General features: G+C 29.6%; 1 protein-coding gene across 14 annotated transcripts in view; it reads right to left on the minus strand.

Annotated features, from left to right (window-relative positions):
• The window catches only part of CadN (Cadherin-N), a gene marked incomplete at its 5' end in the record, with an annotated part of 700,644 nt that overhangs the window by 511,002 nt on the left and 180,496 nt on the right, over positions 1-9,146 (minus strand).

The raw sequence follows: 9,146 nt of genomic DNA on the forward strand, positions 1-9,146 counted from the left end.
TGAAATGAGAAAAAGCAGTAAATAAGTATGTAGCTTGCTAGAAAAACTTTACCGAAATAAATACATTTAAAAGGGTTTTAATATTACGGTTATTCCTAATCATCTTTAAAATTGGAAATAATTTTCTCACCAGAAAAGTTGGGAATGATAAAAGTCGAATTTGATAAAATATCAATAGATTGCTATTACTAAAAGAGATAATGAGAACAAGAAAAGCGGAATATGTAACTGTATATGGATTTGTTTTAATTTCTATAGCCCTATTTCTCATTTTTTCAACATAAAATCATTTTCAATCTAAACATATGTACTCTAATTTTACAAAATATATAGAATTTCTTCAAAACAAAGTTTTTAGCTAACGTATTAAAATAGAAAAAAAATCTTTTAAATAATTAAAAAATGTTTTAATAAAAACGGGTGTAGTACTAAAATGTTAATGTTTCTAACAAAAAATTAAAATTATTAGTATTTTAAAAAGTTTAAATACTTTAAAAATTTATAGATAACCACGAAGGTCCTCAAAGGAAACAAACAGTTGAGAAACCTGAGTTGAAAAACGTACCGATGTTTTTTTAAAATTAAAATTTTCTGAAGTAAACTTAATAAGAAGCTTAATATTGAAATATTAAAAAATATATAAATAAACTAGATGTAAAAGGCAAGTTAGGAAGTGAATATTTTTAACCCATCCGAAGAGGAAGAGTATTATAAATATAAAATTACGAAGCTTAGTGCTGGCCCAGATTAAAGAGGGTTAACGCTAACATGCCTTTTAAGGAAAGATTTTTCATAAAATTTAAGAATAGTTTATTAATGTGTCGAAAAAAATAACTTAGTTGTAAATAAATTATATCATGTAAGAATAAGAAAAAAAAATTACTTTTTACACATTGAATTACTTACGTGTTGACTAACTTGAATAAGATTGAGAACCATTAATTGGACATACCTGAAAGAAAAATTAATAATGTTAATAAAAAATTTACATTGATAAAAAAATAAGACTAAAAGTGAATTATTGAAAAACTACCTTCAATAAAAGACGATGGAAATGTTTTTAAACTTATGAAATAAAATACTATAAGATATATTCTTTAGTAAAATGTTTCTGAACTATATTATTAATAAACCATTAAAGTAAAGAAGTTAAACATACACAGTATTAAATATAATTTAAAAAATAGTTAATTAAAACTCTTAGCAACCACCAGCTTTATTATATAGTACCATCAGACCTCATCAGCGTGGGAAAGCGATAGCCGAGAACCAAACAATACATAACGAAAAGCAAATCGATATGTGAAGTAATGGCAAAGGTAGTTTATGGTGTCACCTTTGATTTTCTGGAGCCGTTAGTCTTTAATAATAAATAAAAATAAAAATAAATAGGAAATTTGTCAAAAAAAAGGTCATTTTACATAAATTCCAACTGTAAGAACTACGATAAAATAGTCATGAAATTGTAAATACATTACTATAGAATCCGGTAAAAGTTATTAAAAGCGTTAAGGATAGTCATAGTTTAAAGAATGATTAATAATTTTTGGAAAGAAGATTTAATTTAGTGAATACATTTGTTGTGTTGTGTATATACTGTAGTTCTATACAGAGCTCAGAGATGGTCAACAACAGAAAAAAATTGACGAGGACAAAATTGAAATTTTCAAGAAGTATGGTAAGTATCAAAAGAAAAGACTGCATCAGCTACAGTATCATAGTAAGTAAGAAAAGTACAGTATACAATTAAAGAGAAAAGTCTATCAAAAGAAGCACATGAACTGAAATGGAGGTGGGCTGGCCATGTTCCCAGAACTGATACGAGAAGATAGTCTAAAATTGTTACAGAGGGGACACAAGAGAAAGAGAGAAAGACTAATTACAAAATGGCTAGATGAGATAGTGAAAGGGGGGGAAGAGTTGAGCTACTGTGGCTAGGGATAGCGATCTAAGAGGTAAAATAATAAAGAACTTATAGTAAATTATCATTCACAGTCAAGTGTTCAAATACAAATAGAAAATATTGTATTTAATTACATCTTTAAAATTATTAATTTTAAATTAATGTAAAAATTTAATCAATGAAATTGAGTTAATGCAAGTGAATTCCTCATATTTAAGCAACAAGAAAAAGCTCCTTCTATTTAAAACAGTATTCCCGCCAATTTTACTGTACGCAGCAGAGAGTTGGTGTGCGGTTATAGATGATTCCTGAGAAGGACCCTGAAAAAAACCCGGGGACCGAAGGGACCGAATTAGTAATGAATATACATAGGAGAACTTCAGAGATTCGCTGATTGGAGGCAGAATGGGCAGCGCTAACTGAAATGGTTTGGCCAAGTGAATAAAATGGGAGATAAAGGAAGAATGAAATAATTGAAGGAGGCCAGACCACAATGAAAGCGCCCGGGAGTAAGAAGTATATGGATTACGTCTTCAGGTTTGGTGGAGTAGAAGGAGCTTTCTGAAAGAAATGTGGGAAATGGAGAATAATCACAACATTAAACCTCCAAACCTCCACGCCACTGTGGAAATCTGGAGGTAGGTAAAGAAAAAGAAAAATGTATGTTATGAATAGTATATTTAAATACCTCAAATATTTTAGTTTAGTTTAATAATGCAGTTGAAATAAATTAGTTGAATGCAGTTTGATAAATTAACTCGAAATTGCCGTTATGCACATAGCAATTAAAGGTTGGTCAATTGCTTTGTCAATGACGAAGATGGGTAATGCAGACGTCAAACCTATTATTATTTATTCGATCGTCATCTGCCGTTTATAATTATTAATTCTTTTGTATTATCTATTTATATTGTGTAATATCTACAATATCATGAAAAATACAGCCTAACAATATGTCCTGAAATTAAACATGAAAGTTGGGAGTGATTTAAAATTCTTAACTTTCTGATTTCAACCTTTGTTCAAGCCCTCATACATCAATATATGACAAGATATATTCAATTGCGTCATTATTTTTTCTCTGTATCATATTCCATACAATAGAAATAGTTAATACAACTCAATAACAAAATCATGACCAACGCGAATGAACATTTTTCTGAATCATCGCTCGACAAATAAAAGAGCCAATATTACCTTCTTTAATATACACATCATAAATAAAGAAAAATCAATACTTTCAATTAAAGATCGAATGGAATAGCGTAAATTTCAGCAAACGATCTTGTTCAATAATGACTTTAAAAAAAATCTCAATAAAGCCTACAGGTTCTGAAAGTAATTACACAAATCCCTGACCAAGTTTACTTTTGTAGGGATAAACTGATAAACTAAGGAGCAATCTAGAAAGATAACAAATTTGAAAACCTTTCGCCTCCGGTGGTTTAGTTCCTCAAACTCGCCTCGAACATTAATGAATCATAATGGAAGCTCAAAGTGGCCCATAACTCAAGGGCTGATGAATATTCTAAAACTTCTGTTTGGAGGAAAATGGATTTCTTAAGGAGTCCCTGTTTAGGGGGAAACGATTTAAATTCCAAGTGAACACTGAATACGCAAAGCAAAAATCGATCATAAATGAATTCAAATAGTACGAAGCTGGAGTTTATATTTAATAATATGAAATTAACTATATTATATCTAATTTACAAAGTATCTGAAAATGTTTCCGTATGATATAAATGAAAGGAAAAATTGGAAATTCCCTTTTCTGATTTTAATTCCATTTTGAGCAAATTTTCTTTTCATTATTTAAATTTTATAATTTTTTAAAAATGTATATTAGTATTTTCAATCGTAGTATTTGTTCATAAAAATACTGACCTTACTCCATTTGTGAATAATGGAATATACAATTGTGTTCATGAGAAAAAAAATCTACTATATTAAATTAACAACATTGACATTTCAATATAAAAGTAATTTAGTGTTTATCTAAAAATATAATAAGTTTTATTTAGGCATAAAACAATTATATTTAATCAAAATAAGGATATCTTAATATCTAAAAATTGCCGTACGAGAGCCAGAGATTTTAGAAAAAAATTAGTATCTGAAAAATGAAATCTAAAAGGGTAATGGAGAGCAACATTATAAATAGGTTTTCATGGTTTTTTGTGACAAAGGACTGTTCTTATTTTTTAAAATCAAAGCATAAAGAAAATAATTAAATAATGCATGTAATATAATAGTTAATTTAGAAAAAGTGAAATAATTTTTAGTTATTTAATTTAAAGTGAAGTGGTAGTTTCTGATGGCGCGCAGAACACCAGACATTTTTTAAACAAATGAAAAAAAACTTTATAGAAAACTTACAAAAAAAAAAATTTTCAAGTCTTTGTTTTTATATACATGAATCATATGATTTATATTGTATCGGAGACATTCATTCATTCTTACAAAACACCTCTGAATAATAGAGTATAACAAATAAAATATATTATAAACAGTACAATCTTTCTCGAAACTCAATACTTTTTTTTTTTTTAAAATAAAGATATAAATGACAGTAGAGTTTACTTTTCAAATAAACTCATTCATTCTGACATCAGCCCATTTAAAAACACAACATAAACAAAGAAAACAGAGCCTAATGAGTACTTTGCAAACGAAATGAGGCCGTTGGACCGTGCGAACAGTAAACTGTTGTTGCAGTTCCGATCGGCCTGGTTCCGCTTTGGCCAAACATAAACTGCCAAGTCGTAAAAATACAGGGAACGGTCGAAGCCATCTAGTTCACAAACGGATTAAGCAACCGGAACAACATTAATCAGATAATGACAATCTTAAACAAAACAATGTAGAGATATATAATCATGAATTATTTTTTAACTCTGATGAGATAACGATACAGAATTATAGGTTCCAATCAAAGGAAAGTGACTTAATTGGAGTTCGAGTAAATTTTTTAATATTTTATTTTGGGTTGTTTTTACATAGTTGGAAGAAATGGGTTAACATTAATGGTTTATCCTGTGACCTAGATCAGTTTTATTTATTTATTTTAACAAGTAGGTACAGGAATCAAAGGAATCTAATACCTTGCTGTTGAACGTGACAATAAACAGCATTTCCATTTAGACGAGTTCCAGTTCTTTTTTTTTTTTAAACATACCACAATAGAACATTTCTTTATTTACAAGTAAATAAACGCAGGGTGTGCCCTCACCGATTTTTTTCACAATTGTTTTTGATATTTTACTTTGAAAAAAAATATCAACATATAATATATTAAAAGGGACTTTGCAGTCAATGGTTCCTAGGAGCTAAGGAAAAACAACATACTGAAACTACTCCATTTTATATCTTGAATATGGGAAATTATATACGTTTAAATAAATATAACTGGTTTTTTCACCAAAATATTTACTTTCAAAATTAAATATAAATGCTAAATAATAATTGCAAGTGATTGAAGGTATCAGTGAAAAAATAATACAGTGAAATTGGGGATTATGTGTTTTACTTTATTCTGTTCATTGATTCTGATTATTACAACACTTGCTAGACAAACGGTCTAAACCTTCAACTAATTACACAATTATAAAACTCTTAGTTATGCAACTGCAATAAGCCCTATCTGGACTTACGGAATTCATCTTTGGGGTTCTACTAAACCATCGAATTTCTCTCGTATCCAATCCTTATAATCATAAATCCTTAATGCTCCCTAATCAGGTACCCATCAGGACCTCAATGTTCCATATGTTGCCGATTCGGCCAGAACCAGATACCAATCCTTCCATGATGGACTTTCCAACCACCCAAACCAACTTGTTTCTAACCTGGCTACTCCTTCATAACCTAATAATCCTCGGTGTCTGATGGCCTCGAGATTTTCTCCTCTAGAAATATTATTGGATCCTATCGATGGATATATTCTCCACATCTCTGTATCATGCCATTATATAACTAACACCAAATATACTTGTATATATTATACAGTTGTAAATATCAATAAATAAAATAAAATAAGTAGGCACAGCGAATCACTTAGTTTAAGAATCATTACAGATCCTCAAAATTGTGTTTGAAAAGATTTAGACTTTGGAAAGCTAAGGTGGGCTTAGCTATAACTACAGGGGAAAAAATCACCAAAAATTTTTTAATCATTATAGGACGCTCCGTATGCCTACTTTCGTAGTTTGGCCATTAACAACAAACTTAATTGTATTAATAAAACTCCAGCCGAACATTATTCAGCAGAACTGAGCTGAAGTCACTGGGGAAGTCACTAATAGTAGCTAAATTTGGTATTTTATAATTGATTTATCTGTTTATTGATTCAATTTCTTCTGGTACCAGTGATGGGGACTTGAAGAATGTAGCAAGGGGCAGATTTCAGGTGTCAGATTATATCCTCCATTACCAAAAGCCATTAGGGGTTTCACCTGGGCTACCAGAAGGGGCTGTTGTCAGGCTCACCACCAGATTCCTTCTGCCTAAATCACTGAAGGTTCAGGAATCTACTTCCACTCAGGAACTAGAAATCCACAATCAGGTTTTCTCTATAATCGATTAACTAAATTGTCGGTTTAGAGCATAAAATGTAAAATAAATTGATTTTCTAGCGTAACCAATAATAAAACAACTGAAATTCAAGATTTTTATAGTTTTTTTTAAAAAAAATTAATATACATCTTACAACGTTGATCGTCTGTGAGGGGATATACGATATTAAATAATATAGAATTTTCGCCTCGGACAAGTGTTCAAATAACTCCCATAGGGAACTGGGAGAGAAAAGTTGCCTGTCTTAAACGCGTTCATTGATATATAAGGTTGAAAAACATGTAAACGAGAATTATTTTAATATTCTGGGACTAGATCCCTTTGGTATAATTATAAGTTACCCGATGTCTTGTCCAAAAACAGTATGTTCGCACTTAATTAAAACTTATAATTATAAATCAATAGTTTTAGATACACAAAAAACTAAATAACTAAGTACATAACAAAAAGGTAGTTACAATATTTGCAACAAACAATAAATGCTAATGTTCAATATTTATATTACCTATACTACATATATTACAATATTGATTTAATTTGGAGAAGCAAAAAGATGGTTAAACATAAGGGTTTTAAAGGAAGGAAGTGATGATAGATGACGCATGGTAGAGGGAATGGAGTTCCAGTGAAAGGCAGTTCGTGTAAACAAAATTTTTGAAATGCAGCAGTCCGGCAATGTTCGCAAAAAATAAAATTTAATATTAAATGACCGTTTTTATTTCAAAAATGGTTAATTTTTGAGCAATAATCTGAAATATATCGTTTTCTTTTTTTTCTATTTTCAAGTTGTAGCCAGCGATTGGCGAGATGACAAACTTCAAACTTGGATTAAGCCCTCAGAAGCATATAGAATCGTTTCGAAAAACTTCAATAATATTTTCATAAAAAAAAAACCTTTTTTAAACTTCAGTAAAATGTTTACATCACGTTACAGTGGCGTTGCCGATTTGCCGAAATTAAATTATTGTATGCATTTTGTAGGAAATTGTGACTATTTTTGCACTGAATTTTCCTCACTTAATTGTTTAGTTATAAGCGAAAAATTGAAAGAGTTTTCAAATGTATTACTTTTTTTTTTCTATAAACCTTCAGCGTGAGTAAATTTTACTCATGATTGGTATCGATATAGTAACTAACAAGGTAGTTATTCCAGGAATACCGATAAAAATAGTTAGTATATTTTTATATTGTATAATAGTAGAGATTAGAGAAAATATATATATTTTTTTTCATATTTTAAATGGATTTGAGAGCTGCCTATGCAATTGAAGGCAAAATCTACTACATGAACTAAATTCATATCATTTTAGTGTGATAAACATAAACTGAAGTAAGTTAAAATATAATTTGACGGAGGGAATAAATAAGGGAAGGACCCGCTAAGATCGAGCAGAGGGGAAATACTGTTTGTTGAAGGCGGGTAGGCTTTTTCCCTCCATCAAAACCTGAAAAAGGGTAAATACATTAAATCCCTCAAACTTGTCAGGAGAGGATTTTAAGATGAGCTTCCTTCAGGTGTGGCTCAGAGCATAGCCCTAGCTCTGCATATTAGCATTATCTAAAGAGGATCAAATGTTCGTCCTTGCTACATCTCTGCTATTGGAAGAACTTCCTTGAAAGGCAAATATCCAAGATTGGAATATCCAGGTGTAAATTTACATACCAGATGACATTTTGATATGTACACGCATAATAAAAACATAGATAAAAATATCTATTTTTACAAAAAGGAAGAATATTTTTCAATAACTCTCATATATCGAAAAGCCCTATAAACCGGTTATATTCATTTAATGTTCTTTCTCATAAAGAATGGAAACATTGACATATTTAAAAATTACTCACTTATTATCAATTAGTTATTTAATTAACACAGACTGCAATAATTTGATAGACACCGGATTACCAAATCATTTGCGAAGTTTACGAAACGATAATAGCACTCACATTCCGAAAACATTTGATAACCTTAAGAAAACAAATATGTGCGAATACATATAGCAAATTGTATTTATTATATTAATTAATGCAACTTACTGCTATCGAATAATTTACGAGAAATGTTCCAAAAACTAAAGCTCAGCCAGTAGGCATGGGCGAACACCACTATTGCTGAAGATTGCCTTATAAAAAAAAAGAATTTGTTTGCTTAAATAATGGTGAGAAGATAGTTGACCGTGGATAATATATATGAGAAGATGGTTGGGGTGCGGTCAGAGAATAACACAAATAAGTTAAACCAAACTTATTTATTAGTGCCAACGTTTCGGCCAGAATTTCTAGCCTTCATCAGAGCTAAGAACAAAAAACATGATAACAACCAATGAATAAAGGATATATAGAATAATTAAAGTAAATAATGGTAAAAAATTAAAATAGATAAAATATGTAAGTAAAATAACATAATTAATGAAGTAAAAATATAAATTTAAATAATGGAAAGAAACAACGAAATATGAATATTATAATTTAATAATAATAATTTAAATATTGAAGTTATAAAAAAAATGTAATTGATAAAATATATAAGTCACATATTAGAATACAGAAACAAAATATAATGTTAAGTAAGACAAAGAAGTAATTAGAAAATTACGCTGGAGGTCATCGTGTACCTGTTTCTTATTAGTGTTACTTTTACTTTGAATCATTAATTGAACAAAGGAAGAAG

The sequence above is a fragment of the Halyomorpha halys genome, unplaced genomic scaffold (genome assembly GCF_000696795.3).
Source record: "Halyomorpha halys isolate HHAL.00 unplaced genomic scaffold, Hhal_1.1 Scaffold212.1, whole genome shotgun sequence".
In the NCBI taxonomy this organism is placed as follows: domain Eukaryota; kingdom Metazoa; phylum Arthropoda; class Insecta; order Hemiptera; family Pentatomidae; genus Halyomorpha; species Halyomorpha halys.